This window comes from Melanerpes formicivorus, unplaced genomic scaffold, assembly GCF_026170545.1.
Source record: "Melanerpes formicivorus ecotype bairdi unplaced genomic scaffold, bMelFor1.0.p_v2 SCAF_17, whole genome shotgun sequence".
Lineage (NCBI taxonomy): Eukaryota > Metazoa > Chordata > Aves > Piciformes > Picidae > Melanerpes > Melanerpes formicivorus.
Genome location: NW_027142369.1, coordinates 14,042,937 through 14,068,222, shown reverse-complemented (window position 1 = coordinate 14,068,222; position 25,286 = coordinate 14,042,937). Strand labels below are relative to the sequence as shown.

The 25,286-nt window shown below is 45.4% G+C and overlaps 1 protein-coding gene across 12 annotated transcripts in view; it reads left to right on the top strand.

Annotated features, from left to right (window-relative positions):
- Positions 1 to 1,963: 1,963 nt before the first annotated feature.
- Positions 1,964 to 25,286, top strand: part of KTN1 (kinectin 1) — an 82,540-nt gene continuing 59,217 nt past the window's right edge. For 10 of the 12 annotated variants that reach the window (XM_068149027.1, XM_068149022.1, XM_068149033.1 and 7 more), the window contains exon 1: positions 1,964 to 2,062. The gene's annotated coding sequence lies outside the window, so the exon portion shown is untranslated. The remainder of the gene's footprint in view (positions 2,063 to 25,286) is intronic. The other 2 variants (XM_068149030.1, XM_068149028.1) reach the window with 1 other exon arrangement.

Genomic DNA, 25,286 nt, shown 5'->3' with positions numbered 1-25,286 from the left:
TTTATACTAAAAGAGAGGAGATTCAGACTAGAGAGAAGGAAGACATTTTTGATGCTGAGGGTGGTGAAACACTGGCCCAGGTTGCCTAGAGAGGTGGTAGATGCCCTGTCCCTGGAACCATTCCAGGTCAGGTTGTTTGGGGCTCTGAGCAATATGGTCTAGTGGCAGATGTCCCTGCTCATGGTAGGGGGCTTGGACTAGATGACCTTTAAAAGTCTCTTCCATTCTGTGACTTCATGATTCTTTGAAAGTCTGCTGCTGCTGAGCCCTGCCATAATCATTACAGCTATCTAAATGGTTAATATAAGCAAGATTCAGCCTCAAATTTGCACCTTGCAAGCACAGGATGCAGTTGCTGCCTTTGCTTGTCTCACGTGTCTCTCTCAGCAACAGTCCTGCAAGAGCAGTGTGACTATCTGCGACATTCTGAGCCAGGGAAGCTCTGAGATGAAGCAGCAAAATGCTGCCTCACCACCTGACAGCTGCTCCCAAGTTCAAAGTGGCTACCTCCTGCACATCCCTGTCACTGGTGGCACCAGTTTGGCTTTGCCAACAAGTCTGCTTGGCTTTGCTTCCACCAGCATCTTCCTTGTGCCTCTGCCTTTGTTTGCTTTGGATGGTTTGGAAATGCTGTGGTCGCCTGCAGCTGAGTGACACACATGGCTGGTGAAGAGGGTAATGATGAGCTCTTAGAACAGCTTGATACAAATCCTTCTTGGATACCAAATGCTGTGGAGTGTTTGGTTTCTCAAAGACACTTTGGGACAAATAAACTGTTTGCTCTGAGTGATGGGGCCTGGAAGTTACACCAGAGGTCTGTAGAAATGGTGGGGAAGTGCCTGCAAAGCCTCGGGGTGATGGCAGCTGCCTTGCTTCACTGGGAGTTCTTGTGAGCATTTTTTTGTGGACAGGAATTTGCTTTTCCCCATCGATGTTGGGGCCTGTGGGAAACTGAGAACTGATGTCAGTCACCCAGCAATGGAGCTGGATGGGTGCCCTTGGTGGCTTCTTGCACTGTTTCATTGTCCCCAAATAACCATATGATGGAGCATCAGTTTTCATCTCTGTGGGTACCCACAGATCTGTGGTCAGCTACTGATCTCATGCACAAGCTGTCATGATATTTAAGGTGACAGGAATCTGTCCTCTGAGCACTTTGAGAAGGACCCATGTCAGCTGGAAGGAAAAAAATCAAGCAAGAAAAAGTTGACAAGTCTGACCTGAAAAAATCTGATTAAGTTCCCTGACTGAAGACCAATAGGGCTGTGATTAAATGAGCTCCTAGTACCTCCCATGCTGTGAACAGGGCAGTTCTAGGCAGTTTTAAGGCAACTGGGTGAAATGTAAAGGCAATCCCTGTTTCACCCTATAGGTCTCGGGGTGGTGGTGCTGGTCCCCATGCATGGGTGGGGAGATCCCTGTAGATCCTTGTGTGTTAGGAAGTCTGGGGGCGTGTGATTGCTGTTCAGGAGTGGAGTCTGGAGGGGGGTATCCTTGTGGGTCCTTGGGGACCTCCTGTGGGGAGTGATTCCCACAGTTGGGTGGGGGTTTGGGTGGATCTACCTCCACGCATGGGAAAGCGGGGTGGGAAGATCCATGTGTGCTGGAGGTCTGAGTAGGTGGTCCCTGTCCATGGATGTGGTCTCAGTGGGGAAATCCCTGGGGATCCCTGCATGCAGGAGGCCTGGGTGGGTGATCCCTGGGAATATACCCATGCGGGAGGTCCGGGTGGGTGATCCCCACTTCTGGGGATATCGCAGCGTGTGGGGCACCGAATGCCTGGGTGGACTTTGGCAGAGGTGATCCCCATGAAGGTAAATCCCCAGGGGCCGGCCGAGGGTCCCTGGCGGGCGGGGATGAAGTAGCGCTGTGGCTGTCGCCGCCGCCGCGCCTTTAACGGGCGGGGGGGCCGGCAGACGCGGCGGACGTGCGGTGCCGCCTCCTCCTCCCCTCCCTCCCTTCCTGCCCTCCAGCGCCGCGCAGGCACCGGCTCGCCGCGGCTCCGTCCCCGCCAGCCCCGCTCCGCACGGTCCGGCCTCGGCGCGGCCCGCAGCGCCACACGGTAAGTCCTGCCCGGGGGAGCTCTCTGCCCCGGTGGCTCGGAGGGCCGGGACCGGGGCCTGCCCGCGGCCTGCCCGGCGAGGGGCGGCGGGCCTAGGCCTCGGCGTGGCCGAGCCGCGGACGGCACCGGCAGGTGGGCGGTGGGGCGGGCCCCGGGGCTGCGGCCCGACCGGCGGATTCCGGCGGCTTGGCCCCTGCTGCTTTCCCGGGGCTGGGCCTAGGTGGGGAGCTGGGGCTGGAGGTTCCGCCGCGGACTCCGCTCCGGGGAGGGGGAGAAGCCGCTCCCCGCACCCCCGGGGCGGTGAGGTGGCTGCGGCCGGGGGCAGCGGGAGGTTGGGAGGAATGGTGCCTCCCGAGTACATCGCCCAGTAACCTTTCTGAAGCCAAGTTAACTGGGCAGCCCCCCCATGCACTAGGGCTTTTCTGTAGGTCTGAGTCGTTACCTTCCCCCTGCTAGAGGCACAGCCCTGTGAAGGGGGTGGGGATGAGTTGAAATTTACCCCCAAATGTGGCATATAGGAATTTCCCGTGGCTTTCAGCCCCTTGCATGAGCTTGGGCGTGAACCCAATGCTGCAGCGCCCGGGTGGCCTTGCAAACTTTAATGAAGCGCTGCGCTTCGCCGGCTCACACAGTCCGGCCCATTTTGTATTCCTGTGGTGATGTTAACTCCCGTCGGTAAGACATGTACTGCTTTTCCCCACGTTTGTCAGGGGTATTTAGATTTGCGTTGTTGCCTGTGCCCTTTACTACAGAATCAATGTGGTGTGAACCCCAGAGGTGTTAATACCCGTCTTCTCAGCCTTTTCTCTTCTATGTGGAGCTTACTCCCTTGCTGGAAGCATTCCTCTGGTGTGAAGGTTATTGAGGGGGGAGGTATGATGAGAAGAAAAGTTAAGGTGGTGAAGCTATATAGTTGATGAAATAGTTAAGTAGATGGTTCTGAGAATAGTGTAGCATAGCATCCTTTCTGCACTGGATAGTGCTACATGTTACTTTCTAGTGATGTGCATACACCTGTGTTCTTTAGGATTGTCAGTTTACAGCCTTTTCTTTTTCCCCAAAGGCTCTGCTGTGTGTTTGAGATCACTGTTAGGAAATGAGTTGTGGAAGAGGAGCTGAGCTGATACTCTGCTTTAGTTCTGTTCAAAATTTTTTATTTTATTTCTCTTTCCTTCAGTGTTTCCATTGCTGCCTCTACCCAACAGCACACATGGCATTTAGGAGACATAACTGACAAGTTCTATTTAAGATCTCTTTATGTATGACAAGGCAAAAATCCCTCGCTAAAAAGTATGAATTGATTGCTGCAGAAGTTAAAAGGGGATTCAGTTCCCACGTTCCACCTTCTTTTAAATATTTTTCTTGTCTCTTCACTCGGTGGATTGCTAACGTCCTCCTGTTTGGTTTGGGCTGGAAGCATTTCTCTGCCTCATGGACCTCTTCCCTATAACTGTGCTGTAATTTCTGTCTATGAACAGGCTATGCAACTCGCTTTACCACATATTTTTTCTCTTGCCTCATATGCTGATGCTGCTTTCTGCATACTGTGATTAAAATAACTTTTGTGTGTAACTGCAGCAGAGAAAGGTTGGGGTTTGGATGGAAGCACTAATTCTCTTTTAGAATTATTACCAAATACCTTTTTTGTTAGATAGTTGGGGTTTTTTTATTGCCCCTCTTTATCTAGCCTTTTTCAAGAAGATGCTTTTTGCTCTCAGAAGTAGTAGCAGTAGGATACAAAGAACACAATTAGTTTTTAATTTGATCATTTATCCCCCACTGTCATAAACCCTCTACTAGTGATAATTTAGCTTGCTAGCTACTTGGTTTTTGAAATCCTTGAAGAAAGGAGAAGGACTTGCTCAAACCTGTATTAAACTGTGGTGTTACTTGGTTAGCCATGTAACAGCTTTCCTTTGCATCATTGGTCTTGCTGCTGGAGATGAAATGGTTACATCTCAAAAGTGTCAAATCATGTCTTGACTGTCCTTATGGTAAACCTAGGGTTGTGAAAGTCCTTCAGAAACTGACTTCTGCTGTGAATTTCAGGGGTAGTGGATATAAATGAAAGACATTTTTGGGCAAGACCCTGAAGCACAAGGATATAGGGGGAAGAGGACATGTGTTTTATTTTAAGCATCAAACTTAGTTGCTCCTAATCCCTTCCCTCTGCTGCTGCCAAAACACCCACCTCTCACCGTTGACTTTGCAAGAGCTTCAGCTCCCGAGTTTAGTTCCGTGGTCATACCCTAATTATGTGCCTGTGTAAATAGTATGAATACCCCCGTGCTGTCCTGGAGGGGTTGGGAGGAAGATGAAGACAGGAGGGTAATTCTTCATTCCCTCTATCTGCTCCAAAAGCTGCATCAGGAAACAGGCTGATAAGAATCTGAGAGCGGAAGAGAGCCCCTGATCAAGTTTACTTTCCCCATTTAGACACGCGTCCATGCTGTGGATTCCTTTAGTGACATAACTGGTTTTAAGGTGAAACTCTACTAGTTTATTCTTTGCCCCCATCTCCGTTGGAGAGCCTCCTCTAAATGTCAGAGCAATCCCTGAATTTCCATCCTCACCGTGTTTATGGCCCGTTGGTATGATTTGGTTTTGTTCAAGCTCTGATGTTTGGTTTAAATGAGTGGTTGTTTTCCCTCCCTGATGTAATTAGAGGGGGCAGTTGCATCCCCTCTTGACCACTTGTTTTGCTAGGTTGAACAAGGCAAAGTCTTTAAGTCTCCTTCTGTTAGTCTCTTATCACTGTTCCTTGTCAGTGAAAACCTTTTACCCAGTAAAACCTTTTAGATACAGAGGGAATTTTGTGCTTCTGTATTTAGCTCTTAAACTTCCTGCTCTGTGTTGGCAGAGCAGCAGGCTTTTTTTTTTTTTTTTTTTTTTTTGGTAAATGAATGTTTTTGGGGCACCTACTTGCTGCATAGTTTCAACTCTCAAACTTTTTGACATTCCTTGGGTGATTGTTTGAGGCTAACGAGACAGGGAGTTGCTGGGCTAAATCAGTCTCAGACAAATCACTTCTCGTTAATGACTGTGCATAAACCATGGAGATGATAGATTGGAGAATTACCAGCTCATGACTCTTAGGAATCTTTCTCCTCTGCTCATCGTTATACAAGATGTCCAAGCAAATAAAACACATGATGCCTTAAAAAAAGGAAAGAAAAGAATAAGTATTTATTTATATTTTCAGAAATGTAAAAGCTTCTTCCTGTTTGCATGCCTGAATTACAGCTGCTGGTTGCAGGAGCTGAGGTACTTCTGAGCTTGGAAAACTTCCTGTTCCTTGCCAGAATGGAGCCTTTAATGTAATTTCTTATGATGTGGATTTGTTGGCATTTTTTCCAGGCTGATCCCTAGTATCAGTCAGGATTGGAAGGGACCACAAGGATCATCTAGTTCCAACCCCCCTGCCATGGGCAGGGACACCCCACACTAGATCAGCCTGGCCAGAGCCTCATCCAGCCTGGGCTTAAACACCTCCAGGGACGGGGCCTCGACTACCTCCCTGCACAACCCATTCCAGGGCTTCACCACTCCCATGGTGAAGAACTTCCTCCTCGCATCCAGCCTGAATCTCCCCACCTCCAGCTTCATTCCATTCCCCCTAGTCCTATCACTACCTGAGATCCTGAGAAGTCCCTCCCCAGCCTTCTTGTAGGCCCCCTTCAGATACTGGAAGGCCACAATTAGGTCACCTTGGAGCCTTCTCTTCTGCAGACTGAACAGCCCCAACTCCTTCAGTCTGTCCTCATAGGAGAGGTGCTCCAGCCCTCTGATCATCCTTGTGGCCCTGTATTTGGGAAACCTCTGTGCCTGCTGGGCACTAGTGGCTCAAGAGACTGGGATTCCTGTTATTTTTGCCCCCCATGGCACTTCATTTCCAATGGCTTTGGAGTGGGAGTGGCAGCACCTGCATTGATAGGCACCATACATCCATCTGGACTCTGCTGCTGCTTCTTCCAGTTGAACAATTGGTCTTTAGCTGGTGGGGTGGAGAAACAAAGTGGATCCAGGGGCTGCTCTGAGCAGGGAGATAGTATGCAGGCATCTGTAATTCCTGCCATTCCTCTGCAATGGCCTTTGTTGCCTCTCCCAAGTGAGAGTTAAAGTAGCACCAAGGCCAGATTCCCTGTGTTTGAACCCTTCCCCTCTCAGTCACCACCATGTCTGTGTGTAGGAGTGCTGCAGTCTAATTAGATTATATTAGAATAAGTGAATCTTTACAAATGAGCTTATGGGGGCACTGCTGGGTCAACTCAGTCCCTAAATATAGGTACTGGGCAGAGTGCAGGCTTGGTGCAGTGTCTATCTTTACCAGAAAATTAAACTGAAACCTCCTGGGAGCGCATAAATTCTGCTGCCTTGCTGTCTTGTCAGCCTGGATGCTCTAGTGTCTTGAAAAGAGAAATGCCAAAACCCACTGGAACCCTGAGTTTCTTCAATGGAAGCTTGGGGAGTTGGAGGGGGAAGACATGGTTATGAAAACCATAATCTGAGGTGCTAAAGAATGCAAATCTCATGATCTTTTTTAATGCTTCCCATTTAACTAAAGGTGATTAATTACTTTTTTAAAAAAAAGTAAGTCTCAGAAACTGTGGAAAACTTCCTCTTGGTCTCTTAATGCGTGCACACAGAGAGAAAAGAATATTGTCTCCTCTTCTTGCAACTGTGTGATACAAAGAAGTAGTTCAGGAGCTTCAAGCCTTGAGTTTTGCTGTGCAGTGTGTAGGGAGAGGGACAGGAAATGTGAAGTTTGTGGGTTAATTGGAAGTGAAATGGTTACTTTTGTGTTACTCTCCTTGCTTTCTGCTGTGTTCTTTGTCTTTGCTAGGGCTGTGTGGCTATCCTACTTATCAAAATTCGCAGCTCTGAATTCCTGTTACTGAAGAGTAGTAGTTGATCATGTTCCTTTCCCTTTTCTTCCCAAGAAGCCTTAGTCAGAAGAATGCCATTATTTTTTTTCCCCCATTTCAAATGAAACCTCATCTTTGCTTGTAGGCCACTGAGGTTGCATTATAACTTGGAGAAAGTGTCTTTAAATTAGTGGTGTGGGCAAGGTACTGATTTTCTTGCACTAATAATCCTTATCACAAATATCCCTGTCCTCTTCTAGTGTTAACAGCCCCTTGCTGCTGTCACTGTCAGGTGTGTAGCATTTTCAGGGTGGTAAAGTATGGAAAGCAGTGTTTCTTGCAGGTTTTTGCTCTTTCCCCTTGGATAACCTCCCTTCTTGCTGATCCTGCTGACTTTGCTGCCCTGGCTGCATCTTCTCAAAGCCAGTCTGTCCTGCAAATCACTGCTCTGCTCGAGGACAGCTGTTATATTGCTAACTGCTCCCCTGTTGCAGGAAACATCTTTAAGCCTTTTTACGCTGTGAAGTTGAGGAAATAGAGCAAAACTTCTGGTTTCCTTCAGGTTGTAGTTGAATGACTAATTAAGCATCAGGGAGAGCTTTTTCCATCTTTGAAGAGGTGTGTTGATGTTGTCCAGCAAAATGCTAAGTTCTCATTTTTGGACTGCACATATAGCTGACTTTGTCAGCCTCTCTCCCTGGTGTCCAGCTCGTTAAGCATGTGTTGAATGACCCAGGGAAAATAAAGCTTGAGTTCACAATTACGTGGGTGTTGAAGGCTTCTAAATCCTGGTATATTTATGCCTGTGATTCATGGTGCTTCCAAAAACAATCCAGCTCTCATCCTGCAGAGGGGAAGTACCTCAGTCCAGTGTTATCATCTTTCCTCTCTTGCCAAAGCTGTATAAACAGAACCTGAATTATTTTGCGTTCCTTGCTCTTTTTGTTCTCAAATCCTACCCTGCAAGGGTTTTTTTTTGTGGCTTAATTCTGCTTTATGCTCCCCTGAAATAAAACACCGTGATTACCATTCTCAGTCCGTACAGGAATGTGACAAATTCTAATACATCTTGTTCCTGACTGATGTGAAAAGGTGTCTCTTGCCTGCCTGCAACTGCAGAGGAAGGAAGTTGTTGAGTGGAGGAGATAAAAAGTGTAATCTTCTCCTCTGTAATGGGGTAAGCTGCCTGGTCTTCTGCTTGGCAGCACCCTGTTCCCTTCCTTCTTGTAGTAGGTTGGAGGGGAAAATTTCCACGGGAAAATGCAAGTGGACTTGTAATCTGTTTGCAAGTGTGTAGCTGTCAAGGAAGGTGATGACTAAGCTATTGCACAAGGTGCAGTGCACCAGGATTGGACCACATTGTGACTGACTGATAAGAGAGCCTATAATATCAGCTGATAATTTTATTCTCACTCGTTTAATCTGATCACTGTCTATGACTACGTGTTTTTATTTTCCCCTCAGCCTGTTTGCTATAGGGTTTTAGGTGAGTACAAAGAAAGTCCAATTTAGAGGATTTGAGTGGTTCCTGAGCTTCTGGTGGGGAGTGCTGGGTGGCAGGAGTACTTAAAGCCAATGACTTATGTTCAGCTCTCAGTGATGTCTCTCTGCCAGCTGCCTGCCTTCTGCCTGACTCTTGCACCACATTGTGCACCAGGACAGGTAGACATATAGGTTAGAAGGTTCTTTCTCTTCCATTTAGCAGAAGGGATAGCTGAGGCTAAGCACCTGCAGCTGTAGATGCCAAGAGATCACCAGCAGACCAGCTGGGGATGCCATTCTCTTGATCCTATTCATGACCTGGTCACCAGGGCCCATTGCTTTGACTTTGTTGTGCTGGCACTTAGCCAGTGGATGAATGGGAGACTAGGCTTCTGTGGCAACTGAGGCTGTTCTTTCATGAGTCTTCTTCCATTTGGGGTCTCTGATATGATATGAGTATGAGTTTAAACCTGGTCCTGAAAGAAGTATTTCTTCTTGCCTCCAAAAGTGGTTTGGAAGGCTGCTGTGCTCATCAGTGCTGCCTTCCTCATAAAGTCATCACTTGTATTGTGAGGGGCATCCCAGTTGGATTTTCATGTGGGCACTGTGCTTTTCTTAATGCTACCCGTCTATGGACCTAAAACCAGGAACATGAATCTACTTGCAACATCTTTTGCCCTTCTCCATTTCAGATCCAGGTAATACCTGGGGCAGCACCATGGCTACAGCAGATAATACCTGATGGATCTTTCTCAGGACATTCTCAGATCTGGGAAGTGATCTGAGTTTAGTGATGCTGTGCCAGGAATGGCCCTTTTCCCTGGGGCTAGGCAGGAACTTTTCTGCCTCCTTTGACTTGCTGTTCTCTGTGGAGACTTGACACATCAGTCTCTTGGACCAGGCAGTGTCTGCATTTCTTAGTGGGGTGTGGTGCTGGGAAGCTGGCAGAAAATGGGATTTATGGGTGAGCACTGTATCCCATGTCACACCTACTGAACTTTGCTTGGGTAAATACCTCTGGCAGCATGTGTGGCTTCAGCTGTGATGGAATGGTGAAGGACTATACTGCTTTTTCTCTTTAAGCTACCTTGTGTTGCCTTTACAGCAATGATGGTTGAGGTCCATCAAAGCTTCACTTCTCTGAGCTCAAGCTCTGGCTGAGGAGGAGTTGTGTTATTGTTTGGTGAGGAGGTGTCTTCGACAAGGCTGTCCTGCTTGGACAGTGAAAGGCATTATCCAGAAGAAAAGCAGAGGTAGCATCTCAAAATCTTGGAAACCACTGAGCTTCAGGGAGGATTTATGGAGGTTGTGCTAGGACTTTACTGGGTTTTCTGGGCTTTCCTATTACAGCTTAATGGAAGAACCGAGTCTTCTTCCTTGTTCCCTTCACCTAAGGTCACTTCCATGTCTACAGCCTGTGCTGCACTGCTGTTTGGATTGGGTTGCATGCTAAATTTAGTAACCCCCTTTGCAGCTTAGTGTGTGTTTATGTAAAAAACCAGATATTATTTTGATTTGAAGTAGCTTTTAATGAGTTAAAGCCTAATTCAAGCTGCACAACGAATCCATTCTTTCTCTGCACAGGTGGCAGTGCACAACACCAATTGACAAGGACAGGTACACTTCTCCACCTATGTGTAATTCAACACATGGATTCATTAAGGTGCAGAGTGGGTTGTGGAGACACAATTACACCTTGGATAACTGGGTCTGTAGTCTGAGGCATGTGAAAAGTGCTAGTGAAAGGCTTAGATTTCAGAAGTTTTAAAGGCTTGAGAAAATTCTTGGTCAGGTACTTACATTACAAGCCTGCTTTTTTAGCCCCTCTTCCAGTCTCACAGTTTCTACCTCTTTTATCATGTCATTTGTGTGCCAAAGAATAATTTTTTGGTGTCTGGTGTACCTATTTCTAAGCAGATTTCTTACTCCCTGCATCCCATTACAGGCTACTGGTGTAATAGCTCAAGCTGTAACTAGAATTGTGGGTAAGTAAGTTTAGATGTGTGTGTTTGTTTGTGGTGAAGCATTTGTTCAATCCTCACATGCCAGAAGAGGAGCAGATTGTGGGGACAGCAAAGCAAGGAGAACCTAGAGGAGCATGATAGAAATTACCTCAATTACTCTTCATTTCTGTGGCTGAGTGCTTTTAGGCCTTCTTAACAACTTGGCATGTTTTTGAGTTGAGGTCAGTCCTGTGCTGATCAGTTTGCTGGGCGGGTGTGCTTTTGTATGCTGTGGGGCCATTTTGGGGAGAACTTTGAAATGTTTGGTTATTGGCCTGAGAATTATGAAATCTGTGGCATGCATATTTGAAGTCCCTTTAGGAAACTCTTACAAACTTAGTCCTTATGCTCACAAGTGGAGAAAATCAGGAAACCTCAGAGATGTGCTTTGAACACATCTTTAAGTGTTCTTACGTATTGTCATCTGACGCCCAATGTTGTGCTGTATCTGGGGTTATGCAGTGGACTGGATTGTGGAACTTGGACCAGTATGGCTAAGGAGTGTTGCAGTGTCTGCTAAGCTGCTCAGAGAAATGTCTGCAAGCCTCAGCACTGCTCACCTGAGGAATTAACAGCCACCTGAGGAAGGTGTTAAAAGAAGGCTCCTTCACCACATGGCCCATATGTAACTCAAAAGTATTAAGCAAGTCTGTGAAGGAGCTGAAGGTTTTTCTCTGATGCTGGAGGGGAGCTTAGTCTCCTATTCCTGGTGCTAAAATCAGGATGCCAGTATTGCCTTGGGGTCTGGTGAAATATTGCAGTGGTTCCTGAGTGTGTGTGACTTTCTTAAGCTGCCTGCTCAGATCCTAAAGGGTCCATGCACTGAGATAACACAAACTATGTATAACTACTTTGTGTTAGTAGATTTGTGATACTGTTAAATGAAGCGCAGGGAGGATAACGGTGGAAAAAAAACTCATGGAGAGGCATGTGTGGTGGTGTATTTAGGAGCACACATTCTTGGTGTGAAAGTTGAAAGGGTAGTTTTGTGGTGGAGCTATAACCACTGAGGTCCCTCTTGTAGTGCAGAGGTGTTTTGGGTAGACTAAGTGAGATTTAGTGCTGCTAATAAATGGCCTTCATGCAGTATTTTGAAGGAGAGTGAGGAGGGCCTTTTAACACTTCACGATCTCACTAGGGAAATGACTGCAGATGAACACCAATTCCTTAAATTTTGTTGTGCTCTTAAATTGAGTTAGAAGCTGTGGCTCGTCATGCAATTTATACTTGGAAATACACTGGGGTAACTTGTACTGTGCTGCAGGAATTGCTTTGAAAGCTGCTTTTGCTTCTGAACCATTTTTGGAACTTCATTTGTAAAAGTACTGTCATCATTGTGTTCTGCAGCATAAGGGATCTGGCTTGGGTATGGAAATACTATCGTTATGCTTGTGTGATAGTATACTTCAGGATAAATGTTGAAGGACAGCTTTGCTGTGGAGCAATCAGACCAGCCTGTATCTGCTGTGCAAGTCTTGGTGGTGAAAATCTGGTCTTCAACTTGTGCAAACTTGTGCTGGAGCAGAAAGTCCCAAGTATCAGTCTTGTAGGAAACCCATCATCAGAAGCTTCCGTGGTCTGAGTGCAGTCCTGAGTGTACCTCTGCTCAATTCCCTGTCTACTGAAGGATTGATAAATTCAGCATGAACAATGTTTAAGTCTGGCCAACAATCTTAAATTTAGTGCCCAGTTGGAATAAAACTCAGCACTTTTGTGAGCAATGTTCCTCATGTGACTGTGGATTAAAACTCATTGATCGCTACTAGCAGATGAGGGGTAGATGTCTCCTGTATCAGTTCCAGCATGTTCCCTGCAGTCTTAGGGCTCTGGTTCACCTCTAGCTAAGTTACAGAATTAGGACTCTGCTGCTGCTGTGTGGCCAAGTGAAATAAGATATGCCACTTGTGCTCTAGACTGAAGCTGCATGTTCACCATTACAGCCTTGAGCGCCTCATTGGGTTGGTGACTGAGAGCTATTTTTTCAACTTGCAGTCAAAATGTGCTCATGGCCTGTCACTGCCCATTTGTTCCTGTGTCAGCATTGTCCTCTGACTTGAACCGCACCCTGCAAGGTTGGGTATGGCCCCTGTTAGCTTGGGAGTAGCTGAGGGAAGCAAGGGGAGCAAGTAATTCCTGCTCAGATTTGGCCGTTTGGATTTTCCAGTGTTTGTGTGTAGTCTTCAGAGGAGGCAAATTCCTGCCTGGGAAGGCTCATAGTGCTTCTGAGTCCTAGTTTAGTAGTTGTGCTGTGCACGTTGATGGTTACTATTCATCATGCTCCAGTCAACTTACAGGAACTTTGACTTCTATATGTTGAGTCTGCATTCCTCCTATTGTCTAGTCTAGACTGAAGTGGCACTTTTAAAAGTCCTGAGTTCTGAACTCTTGGCATGTATGAAAATTTATTACCACTGTAAACTTCAACTGATAAATATTTTTCCCCTCCCTGCCCCTCAACTATATTGTAAGTGGTGAGAAGGGAGAAAAATCTTGCCTGTTAATTTCATCTCACTTTTGCAGCTGAAGAATTATCAAGACTTAGCGTGATAATGAAGTACAGCAATCTTGTTTCAAATGTTGCTTTCTGGTGCATTCATTTAGCTGGGTCTGTGCCACACTTAGAGTAATTTTATGCGGCAATCACACTTTCCTTCCCTTTAGAGAAAACTGGAATCACTCAACTACTTAGACATAATGTGGCCTGTAAGTAATATCTTAAAACTTCAGGTAGTTAGAAGAAACCACATGAAAGCATTTAGATCTGATATGATTCACAATCACTTTAAGAGTTTTGATTTCCCTTCAAGTTAACAACTCCCTTTTAACTTGCAGCTTCTTTCCAGTGCAGGTCAATCTCATTTTCCTTTAGGAATTCCAGCAGATGAGAGCATCTTTCTGCTGTCAACGTCTTTTGTCCACCACTGTTTAACAATGGGATTGTTGAGTCACTGAGAGGTTAATGAAGCATTTTTTTCCCCCCCTGCCAGTGGTCCAGTCTCTTCGTATAGTTGTGTGGAACAGCACGCTGAACAGAAATAATGGGAGAACCTTGGTGATGGAATGACCAGGGTTGTCATTTTGCAATTCCAGGGTAAAGACCTGCTTAAGCTTCAGGCTTCTAGTTGTGTAGAGGGTGGCTGATTACAAATCCCTCAGTTAGATTGTTAAATACTAGTTTCTCTGTATGTTCTGCATTCAAGTGTTGGAGCTGGAGGAACTGCAGTTAGTTCAGGGTGATTACAATTGGTTCAGCAGTAGCTTCCCATTCAATATTTAAAAGTTACTTGGTTACAATGAGTCTTTTGGGGCTTGGCATTAGAAAAAGGGTGAATTGTAGCCCTTAATTATGAAGTGCAAGAACAATTGTGGCTGGACAGACAGGCAATGATCCAGCTCCTCTCTTACTGAGTGAGCAATGCTTTTGTGCTGTGCCATCGCACTGCACAAATAACTGTCATGGACTATTGCTAGATTGATTGGTTTTGACCTCTCTTAGGAAGGGGTCTGAAAGCTCTAATTTTGGGTTTATCACAGCAGTCCTTCAAGCTTCTGCCCTGTTGCTCTATCATGGTGGCTGCCCCAAAGAGCTTCTCATGGATGCAGCTGGCAGGAGAAGCATGGGTTTAAAAACCAGATATTAAATCCAGTTGTACTGGGACAGTGCTCCAAGAAACACTCTGACGTTTTCTCTCCAGGCTGAGTTTGTCTTGCAGTTCAACTCAAAGTGCACCTGTTATCACTGAGACATTGCTCTTTGCCCCAACTGTGCCTCCTTTCCATGCATGTTAGGAGAAGATGTTGTCAGCCATTGTGTGCTAGGCTACCAGTGGAGTCGATACTGGGAAATGGAAAATGCAAAACTCCTCTTCTGGTCACAACTGCACTTTTTGGTTTTTTCCCTTCTTGGGAGCTGCTGAGCCTCTGTGGCCGCTGGCATAAGTAAGGCAATGCCTTCTCCTGTTGGGAATGTTGAAAATACCCGCTACAATTTTCCCTTTCCACGTACCAAAATACATTAATGTGCTGCTGCTTTGGTTAGTCATTTCCTCTTCCTTTGTTCCTTTTGCAACTGGGTAAAGGACTGTGGGCCTGTATTTCAGTAAAATCTTGTTTGGTTAAGGAGTCTGAAGCTAAATAGATTCTTCTGGGTTAATACCTGTCTTTGGTGGAAGATTTCTGTTCTCGTTCATTAAATACACTGGATCAAGTCACTTCTATGGTGTTCATGCTGAAAATCTCTTTGCCTGATTCATTTTGTTCCCCTACAAAAACATTAATATGAACCATTTTAACACTTGTACCATGATTCTAATCTGTTCTTGCAGGAGAACTTAAGTGATATGTTGCTGTAGGAAAATGTCTAAATTGTCTCACTTATTTTGAGATTTCTTGTCTTCCTCCTGTGCTATCACCTCTGTGCACATACACCCCTCCTTCCTTGAGTTCTTGCAAGGCCTCATTCAGTGTGGGTGGAAAGTTGGTGGAAGCACCAGTGGGACACTGTTATAGGTTGTTACGTGGCTCAGTTGTATGATGGTTTTGGCAGTCTCCGCACCACTGGGGTGCGGAGATACAAAGGTTAACAAATTCAGCTATATGTCCCTGCTTAAGCATCGCTCTGAGTGACTTGCTAACCTTTCTAGGCTGGATATTTTTTCTATCTTCATTGCTGCTGCTTTGGCAGGAAATTTGGAGACAAGTGTTAACACTGGGTCGTCTGGAGACCTGGTAGGTTTAAAACTTTCTTGTGTGTCTTGAGAAATTCAAGTGAGTAGGGTGAGATGTTTGACCTATACTGTTAAGGGCAAAGTTGATCAGAAGTTAGGAGAGTTGAGCATTACATTAAGGCAGGCCCCTTTGTAGGTATGTGCAAAGATCAAAAATCTGTCCCCTGAACTATCCTTGTTAGCAATCTGTTGTGGTTTTCCTGTTGCTCTGGCACTGAGGACATCTGCTTTGCACTGCTTTCAAAGCAGAGGACAGCTCGTGCTTGTGCAGAAGGGTGAGGCATAGGCAGTAGTGCTTCTCCTGCCAGGCAGCCTGAGCAAAAATGGTGTTGGAGGGGCTGTATGAGGCGTGCAGGGAGGTAATTACCTCTCCTGGGATGCATAGGCAGATGATGCATTTGGGTCTTTTCCTCGGCTATTTGCAGCTCTTCTATTTAACTGCCTGGATTCTGGTGTGCTGGTGGTTTGTCTTTTCTTTTTTTAAGGAATATTAGTCTTCCAGTGCTCAGATGCCAGTCATACTTTAACAGCCATTTGCTAAGGCAGGAAAAAAAAAGAAAGGCACTCTGGACTGAAGGCCTTTTCTTTTGTTCCTCTATCCTCTTATTTTACATTTATTATAAAAAAAGTCAACAAGAAAGCATAATACAGGAATGTATATTTAGATACTTGTATTTATCATATACACTGGGGAAAGGGAAAAGGTTTCATTCCAACTGCTTTTTCTTTGCAAATTGCTGTGAAAGTATGAGAGGAATTTGAGTGCTGAGAAGCTGTAGCTCATACCTGATTTCCTCTATTCTTTCATGCTTGTACAGACTGAATTGGATATATATAGAGACATGAAAAGACTGTAGCAGCCCCAAATTTCTCAAGAGGTGATCTTCAGGTTGTTGTTTTGGAGTGCCCTGTGTCCTAGGAAAGGGTGCTGTGGTAGCTGAAAGCCATGGCTAATTCCTAAGCAAGGACCTGTTGAGACAGGACAAGGGGCAATGGCTCTAAAAGAGAGGAAGATTCAATCTACAGAGAGGGAGAATGTTTAAGCTGAGAGGAGTGAGGCTGAGGCCCAGGTTGCCCAGAGAGGTGGTAGATGCCCCATTCTTGGAAACATTGCAGGTTGGGTTGTGTGGGGCTCTGAGCAACCTGTTCTAATTGAAGATGTCCCTGCTGACTTCGGGTGGGTTTGACTATGTGACCTTTTAAAGATCCCTTTCAACCCAAACCATTCTGTGATGGTTCTGAGACCCAGCTGGGCTGTGCAGTGCTCAGCATAGGGGCTGTTGCATAGCTTCAGAAGACAGTAACTGAGCTCTGAGCCTTTCTATGGATCTGAGGTGGACATTATACTGTGAATATATATTTATACAGCAGACCACAGCAGATGTTGAAAGGCCTTTTGTTGAGGTTCTTGCTAGGTTTAAACTTGTGTAAATGGCTTTTGTGGGTGGTAAACCTGAGCTGCTATGGACCATCACATCAACTTTGCTTGTACAAACCTTTAGCTTTACAGAGAGCTAATAGGAGTAAAACCAGGCATGGCCTGACTCCTCCCTCCTACCCAGGTACTGGGCAAAACCAGGTGTGGTTGTGTATCATGCTTCTACTTGGCAGGCCCAAGAGTCCTGCCTTAGATCTGTACCTGTCTGTTGCTGCTGGGTGGGTTTGTGTTGCAGTAGACCCCTTGATGCTCAAAAACTGTTGTGTGGAACTGTTGCTCAGACTGGGAGCTAAACTGAGCTTTGGCTGTTAATCTGCTATCTTTGTCTCTTTAGTATGTAGTCCCTGGCAAAAACTCAAGTTCTCCATTACTTGCAGAGCCAGAACTAACAAGTTAATTGATGGTGAGTTTATTGCAATGTATTGTTACATCTCGAGCAAGCCTGTGAAAGTCTCCATTGCAAAGCAGTTGGGTAATGTGGTTAAGAGCAGGGAAGGTTGTCTTTAGTTATAGCATGGGTTGGGTTGGAAGGGACCTTGAAGATCACCTAGTTCCACCCTTGCTGTCATGGGCAGGGTCACTTAGTATACTAAGTTACTCAAGGCTCCATCCAACCCGGCTTTGAACACTTGCAGGTTTGGAGCCCCCCACACCTTCTCTGGGCAACCTGTTCTAGTGCCTCACCATTTTCACTGATAGGAGTTTCTTCCTAATGCCTCATCTAGATCAAGCTTCTTCCAGTTTGAAGCCATCATCTGTCATCCTGTCACTCCATGCCTTTGTAAGAAGTCCCTCTCCAGCTCTCCTTAGGCTTCTGCCAAATATTGGAAGGCTGCTGGTTCTGGAAGGTTGCTTGGTTGTTGGTATGTTGAGACTATTGGAAATAGGAACTGAATTTTCTAAAGCACAGCTGAAAGGTGCAGCTTCCTGACTGGCTGGGTTTGTTGGCTTTATCTGGCAACTTTGGAGAAGAAGTGAGACTTGATTGCTGCCCAGCTTGCCAGGGCAGTGTGCTTCTGAGCAGCTGGACTGACATCTTTTCTCACCTTTATATCAGATTTTGACTTTTAGTTGTGGATTTACTGGTCTTTGGTGAGAAAATGCAGTGAGGCCCCTTTTTTTTTTTTTTTTTTTTCCCCACCCCCACTTTCCTATTTGGAAATTTCCCAGTTCCCCATGCATAGAAGTGAGTGGTCCTTGAAGAGTTAATCTCAGATCTGATCTTTGCTTGCAAAGGAGAGCAGGGAAAGGGGAAACAGTTATCTAAAGCCTTTGAGCTTACTGCTGGGGTGTTTAAATGCCCTTTGGATAGTTCACAGTGGTGTGGGCAGAGCATGTCTGTACACGAGTCTGTGAAGAAAGGAGCTGGGGAAGTCTGAGGGACTCCCTGGCAGTAGTGGTGGGAAGGTGCAGACTTGCTGAGTAAAGTTGAGACACCTCTCTGGCTGCAGACCCTGCAGCCCTTCCCCTGCCCTCTCCTGCTGGAAGAAAAACCTTTGATCCTTTACAGGAGCTTTGGGAGAAGGCAGTATAAAGATTATTTGTTATCTTCCAACTTTAAGGTAATAGATGTGCATGTGCACTTTTCTTTTTTAGGGGAAACTTGTGCTTTCTGGAGTCTGGTGAGGCCAAGGACACTTTTCCTCTGGCCCTGATGTGTGCTAGTTTTTATAATATTTAAATAATAATTTCTCATAAATACATAATTCACAGAGATTTATGGGAGTTAGGGATTGGAAGGGACTTCCAGAGATTGAGTCCAACCCCCCTTGCCAAAGCACGATCACCTATGGCAAACCATACAGGATCACATCCAGGCGTGTTTTGAAAGCCTCCAGGGAAGGAGACTCCACAACCTCTTTGGGCAGCCTGCTCCAGTGCACTATCACCCTCCTCATAAAGAAGTTTCTCTTCACGTTGGGGTGGAACTTGCTGCCTTCTGGCTTATAGCCATTGTTTCATGTTCTGTCACTGGGCACCATCAAAAAGAGACTGGCACCTTCATCGTGATGCCCACCTCTCAAATATTCAGAGACGTTGGTAAGATCTCCTCTCAGCCTTCTCTTCTCAGTACTCAACAGCCCCAGGTCTCTTAAGACTTTCTTCATAGGAGAAATGTTCACATCCCCCAATCATCCTTGTAGCACTTTCTTCAACTCTATTAGATCCTTGTCTCTCTTGAATGAAGAACTGTTTTGGTTTCTAAGACTTGTAATTTCTGAAAAATATAGAATACTAGAATTCTGTAGGTTGGAAAGGACCTTGAAGATCCTCTAGCGTGATCATAAACCCAGCACTGGCAATTCCACCGTTAAACCATGTCCCTCAGCATTACATCTACATGTCTTTTAAGCTGCTCCAAAGATGGGCACTCCCATCAATTCACTGGGCAATGTGTTCCAGGGTTTGACAATCCTTTCTATGAAAAAGGTTCTCCTAATGTCCAACCTAAACTTCCCCTGGCACAACTTGAGACCATATCATCTTGTCCTATCACTTTCTACCTGTGAGAAGAGACGGACACCCACCTGGCTACAAGTTGTAAAGAGCAAGAAGAGCTTCCCCCAAAATTCCTTTACTCCAGGCTGAAGGATCACAATTCCCTCCGCCATTTCTCACAAGGTTTAATCTCTAGATCTTTCAACAGCTTTAGTTGCTCTTCTCTGAACGTGCTCCAGTGCCTCAATGCCCTTCTTGTAGTGAGGGGCCCAAAATGGAACACTATTTGAGATGCAGGCTCACCAGTGCTGTGTAGAGGGAGATGATCACTTCCTTAGTCCTGCTGGCCATGTTATTTCCAGTATCAGTGTCTCTGTGCTCATGCTTTGAATACTGTGGGTTGCTGCTCTGACCAGGTCCAAGCAGCTTTGGACCAGGGATACTGCTGGGCAGGAAGACAGAGTATGATTTTTTTTTTTTTCCCCATCCTGTTCTTTGTGCTGTGCCTGCATACATGTGAGGTTGCTCATTCAGCTTTCACTGATGTTAATTCCAACTCCAGGCTTCGTCCTGCAGCCCAGGTGGTTTCAGGGCGTCAGCTGCCTTACAGTGCATCCCTGCCCTGCTTTATCTGTCTGAACCTGCCTGCGTGGCTGGGCTGAGGTGGAAATCTCCTGCATACTCCTGGCAACCCATGCAGGAGGTACCCTACTGCCCACTGCTGTTGGCATTTGGACGATAGCAAGGTCACCTGTCAGGGAGTGGTGGAAAGGTCAGGTAGCCATATCGTGCTCTCGGCTTGCTCTCAGCACCACTACTGCCTTTTGTCAGCTGTTGGCTCTAAACCTGCATGAAAAAAACCCACCTGAAAGTCAAGGCTTTTGTTGAAGCAAAGCTACTCTTTGAAATTTAATAAGTGTCTGTGTTAACTAATGTGAAGCAACTGGGAGCAGGCAGAGCCCAACAGATGGTACAAACAGTGGCATGTTTGGAATGGAAAATATTTACCTAGAGGGCATTTGAAGCCCTGAGATTGTGCTCTGTAAATGACTTAATTGTATCAGTGTAATCAAGTGAAGAAGAGCAAGGATTATTGACAAGTCTCATTCTCCTCTTGATGTTAGCAGTTTGTAGGGGGTGTCAAGCACTGTTGAGCTTCACTCGAACAGATCTCCTTCCCCAAGAGGAGCAACTTTAATAGGTGAATGGCTCAGCCTGGAATTTTGACTATCTGTGGCTCTCTTCTGTTGCTGCATAAATCATGCTGTCAGGGCAAGTATTTAAGTGAAAGAAACTTGGAGCTGGAACTGTTTTATGCTGCCTGCCCAGTCTGCATTTTGAAAGGACTTCTGTAAACAGAGCATGGAAATATGTATATAAAAGGGGAGTTTTAATTTAACCTTCTCATTTTATATTCTTTTTTGCCATCAAGGTCAGAACTGGCAGGGCCATTTAGACCTTTAGCTTTTCTAGGTGGTAGGTGCTTGGTGTCTGTTTCTAAGTGACCTGTGAGAAGACTCTGTGATCCTACTGGGAGCTGTGCCTTTTCCCTTACGTAGGTCACAAGTGAGACTTGTCCATAATATCTTTTTTTCCTGTCTTAGAAACAGTGTTCAGGTGTAGTCAGCTCCTTACTACTATTCTCTGGGCAGTGTGCTTTTTGGGAATGAATACCACTGGGATGGGACCACCAAGGAGGGTGCAGAGTTGTTGCAAGGGTCTCCTTCATCCTAGCATTGCTCACCGGCTGAAGTTAGCAAGATGTTAACCAACTCAGAGCCAGTTTGACTGAAATCCCTGCCTGCCCTGACAGCTCTGCTTTTATTCTTTGCCTCTTATTGTTACAGCACAGCAGCTCTGCTGTCTTTGGTGTCTCATCTTGGGGTGTGAAGAACACATCTTGTTTTCTCAGTCACATATATGGCTGCTTAAAAAACTTAAACTAATCTAACCTAGCCTCTAACTCTGTGAATTTTCTTGTACTGTAGCAATGCTGATGTTAAATGAACAGCCTGGAAGGCCATGGAGATGATGAGAAGGCTGGAGCACCTCCCCTGTGGGGCCAGGCTGAGAGAGTTGGGGCTGTTCAGCTTGGAAAAAAGAAGGTTCTAGGGAGACCTTCCAGCAGCCTTTTGAGTACCCAAAGAAGGTACAAGAAATATTGAAGGGAATTTTTATGAGGCTTGGAGTTATAGGATGAGGGGGAATGGATTGAAGATGGAAGAGGAGAGATCTAGACTGAGTATAAAAAATTTCTTTTTAAGAGTGAGGGTGGTGAGACACTGGAATAGGTTGCTCAGGCAGGTTGTAGATGCCTCCTCCCTGAAGGTATTCAAGGCCAGGTTGGATGAGGTGTTGAGCAACCTGGTCTAGTGGAAGGTGTCCCTGCCCATAGTGAGGGGGGGTTGGAACTAGATGATCTTCAGGGTGTTTCCAGCCCAAACCATTCTATGAATCTCTAGCATCCCTCTTTCTAGAGCTTGAGCCCTGCAGTGCTTTAGTTAATATTCACAAACAGAGTCACAGAGAGCTGGTTGCTCACACTGTATGGGTGAGGAATAGTCATGGAGTGGCCAAACATACTGTTTAATTTTATGGTTTACCTATGGCCAATCTGAGTTTAGTTGCCTTGTCCAGCTGCTAGGCATCCCCTTTTGAAGACCTCTAGGAGAGGATGAGCTTGGCAGTAAAGCTGTCTGCAAGAGGATCCTCTTTGCAGCTGACTGATATGGACTGCATTGCCAATGGTGTGCAGATTAAGGGGGGAGAAAAAAATAAATCTGTTTGAGGAATTTATTGAATGCAGATTCTCCTCTGAGACTTCTTGCTGTGTTCCTAGCGACTGTTGAATATGAGGGCTTGCTTTCAGCTTGAGAAAATCCCAGGGAAAATACCCCAGTTAAAGAAGCTGTTGCCTTCGCTAAATTGTATGTGGTGTATCTTAACAATCACAGCATCACCACCACAAACCCCAAAACCACACCCACCAAAAAAACCCCACCCCCCAAAAAACTCCATAGATACCAAGGTGATTTTATTTCCCTCCCCTTTACTATTAATTTTTCAAAGAGGCACACTTCTCTGGAGACTATGTGCACCTTGGGACTCAAGAATTTACAGAAGCTGTGATTCTAATGTGCTGGGGCTAAGCTGTGAGTGATTCATTAGCCAGATGGACCTGTAATTTAGTTCTGTCTTGTCCAGTAAGTTAATTGTCTGGACCTAAACTGAATGAGTATCCTGTGAAATGAGGTATCTGTGCAGGGTGAAACTTCAGGTTTAAATGCAGAAAGCGAAGGGTGTGTTCCTAAATCCAGCTGAAGCAGTCAGGTGCAAGCAGTGACACTGCACTGGAGTTCAGAAATAGGGATTTGTTTATTTATTTATTTATTCTGTGGCACGGGCTCTGTTGAAGGGAACAAAAGTGTGATTCTTTTGTTAAACGCAGGATGGGAACAGTAACCGAGTCTGTGTGTGGGCTGGGACAGATGTGGCTTGTTCCCCTTTCTCAGAATGACTAAAGGGATGTTGTGAGCTCTTGAATTTATGGAGCATTTCTGCAAGTGGGGAGCCTGGCACGGGCACTAGGCTCTAAGAAAAGTGCCTGCTAAACATCAGGTTAAATATCAAATAGGGATGAAAGGTGAGTGTTTAACCATATACTTTAAGTGTGGCTACAGTTGCCACACTTGCCACAGTGGCAAGGGGGTGTGTACGTGTCATTTCTTGCTGGGTGTGCCTTGTCTGGGGAGTGTAGCTTTGAGTGGGCAGAGAGCTGGTGTAGCCGCCCTGGAAAGTTGTCCAGGGAGATCTGTGAGTGATAAGTCCTGTTGCCAGCCCCACTCTGGGAAAGAGCTAGTATTTTTTTCAGGGGGTCTTATGCTTCCATAGCTAACAGGAATGGGAGGAATGGTAAAAGTGAATCCTGAGGAGCAATTAAGCTGGTATGTGATGGTGTTTTAAAGTTAATGTAGCATTCACCTTTTCCTGGTTTGAAAGGATCTTCTTTGTATGAGATGGAATATTTTACATTTTTTTTCTCCATATAGGTTGCTTCTATTTCTCCCTAGAGAGCTTGTCAATGTAATACAGAAGTATAAATGGGAATGGAGTAACTTCTGTAGTAATTGTAGATTCTCAGAGGACAACTGGGAACTCTGTGAGCCAAAACACTGCCAGTGCGCCCCATGGCAAGGATGTCACTTTGTAAAGACATCTTGATAAGGGGTGGATGGTGAAGAATGCCATCTTGACATTCTGCATATGAGCCAGCAGCAATGGGATTCTTCTAGAAGTGATTCTTTGAATGCTCTTGCACATACTGGGCTGAGATGGGCAATTAGTGTATTGCCATAAGAGCAGAGCTTGTTTGTTTGCTGTTTCGGGTGAGCTTAAACAACTCTAGGAACATCCCAGCACTTTTATTGCTGTTCTTTTTCTTTTTCTTTCTTTAAAAATTTTATTTCTATTTTTCCAACCCTGCTTCCATGTAAAAGGTTGGATTTGTGTATGTGAGATTCCCCACTGGGCTTAGGACATGAAATCTGTGAGCCTCTTGATTGCAGTGTTTGAGGTGGAATTATTCACTTGGCTCCCACTCTGCTTCGCCCCAATGAGAGAGAGTAGGACAGGAGTAGTGATTGAGTCTGAGGGTCTGAAAATCATCGTTGCAAGGTTGTGATCTGGATCCAAGACAAAGTGCAACTGATCCTGTTGCACAAGGGAGGGAAGTGCAGGGAGGAGAGAGCAGGGTGGTGGATGGATGCTTGGCAGAGCTTGTGATGCTTGGCCATCTCTGAGATCAGACCTTGTCTACTCCAGTGCATATTCCTCACTCAGACTATCTGTTGTAATTATGTATTTATGACTCCTCTTGGAGCAGCTGAAGCTTTTATATGTCTAGCCTCTCTGGTCTCAAAGCAACAACCATTTTCTCCTTATACTTAGTCCTTCCTTGATGACCCATCGTGACTCCTTACTCTTGATGTCTTGAACTTTTACAACCTTTATTTTGTGGAGCATGTGATTGGATCTGAGCATCTGTGGTCTGGTGTTGGGAAATGTGTAAGGGCAGCTGCAGGGTGTGATAGTCCTGGCTTGGCTGAAGCAGTTGGGTGAAGTTGTGGCCAGCTGTGTGCTCACATATCAGCGAGGCAGAGGTGGACTCTTCATGGTTAGGTATTGCAATAGCAGTAATGTATTGTAATGATCAACTTAGTTATACTTGTGTAAAATCTGCTTAATTACATATTTACTTTGGGGATTAGCCTCTCCTGTAAGCATTCAATATTGACTTTGGCTGAGGCAAACTTTTAAGATCTGCTTCCTTCAAGAGATGACTTATATTCAATCCTTAGTGCAGGAAGCTGGTTTTATCAAGAGTAGCTGTAACTAATAATTTTGGAAGCTCCAGCTTAGTTTCAAGCATCTGTGCTTTTTATACCCCACAGGTGAATTTTTCCTCCCATCCTTCTCAGTCCTTCTGCAACTTTCTGTGCCGGTTTTAATTTCAAGCCCAAGCCTATTTGGTCAGCTGTGTGCACACAGGAAATAAATGCAAACTTGGAGGAGACTTACTGTTAAGACAACTGATGAATAATTAGTGTATTGAAAGTGTTAGTCTTTTATTTGGATAACTTAATAGCCAAATTAGAGCTCCCAGTCTGTGCTTTCTGTGCTGCTCAATGCACTGTACAAACAGATTATCACAGTAACTCCTTTTTGTCTGGAAATTATTACATATAACAACTTTTGAACCATAGCCAGCCTACAAACCAAGCTCTTGCCAGTCTGGGAGGATGGCAGGCCAGTTTAGAATAGCTCCCAGCTCAGCCAGAAGCTGAGGTAAAGCAACCTTAAGTGTAGTACTAACAGGTATTTAAAGAGTGATTTTGTGTGCCCAGAAGCAAGGACAGCATAGCCTCTCCCTGCACCATGCAACTTCTACACAGACTTTATTCCCTGTGTCTTCAGCAGGAACACCTGTTTTCTTTTTCAAAGCAGCAGTGGAAGTACTCCAAGCAATATTGCTTTAAGGTGTGGAACAGTTCTCCCTACAGTTTTTGAGGTCATCTCACCTTTTGAGAAAGCAAGACTTTAAGGAGACCGTATCACCATATTTCAGTATTTAAAAAGTGACTATGAAGGAGATGGAGACTCCCTTTTTTGAAGGGTTCATATGGAAGAGACAAGTTACTCTTGGGGAAATTCCAGTTTGACACAAAACTGTCTGCAACAAGGACAATTAACCATTGCAATAATCTCCCTGGG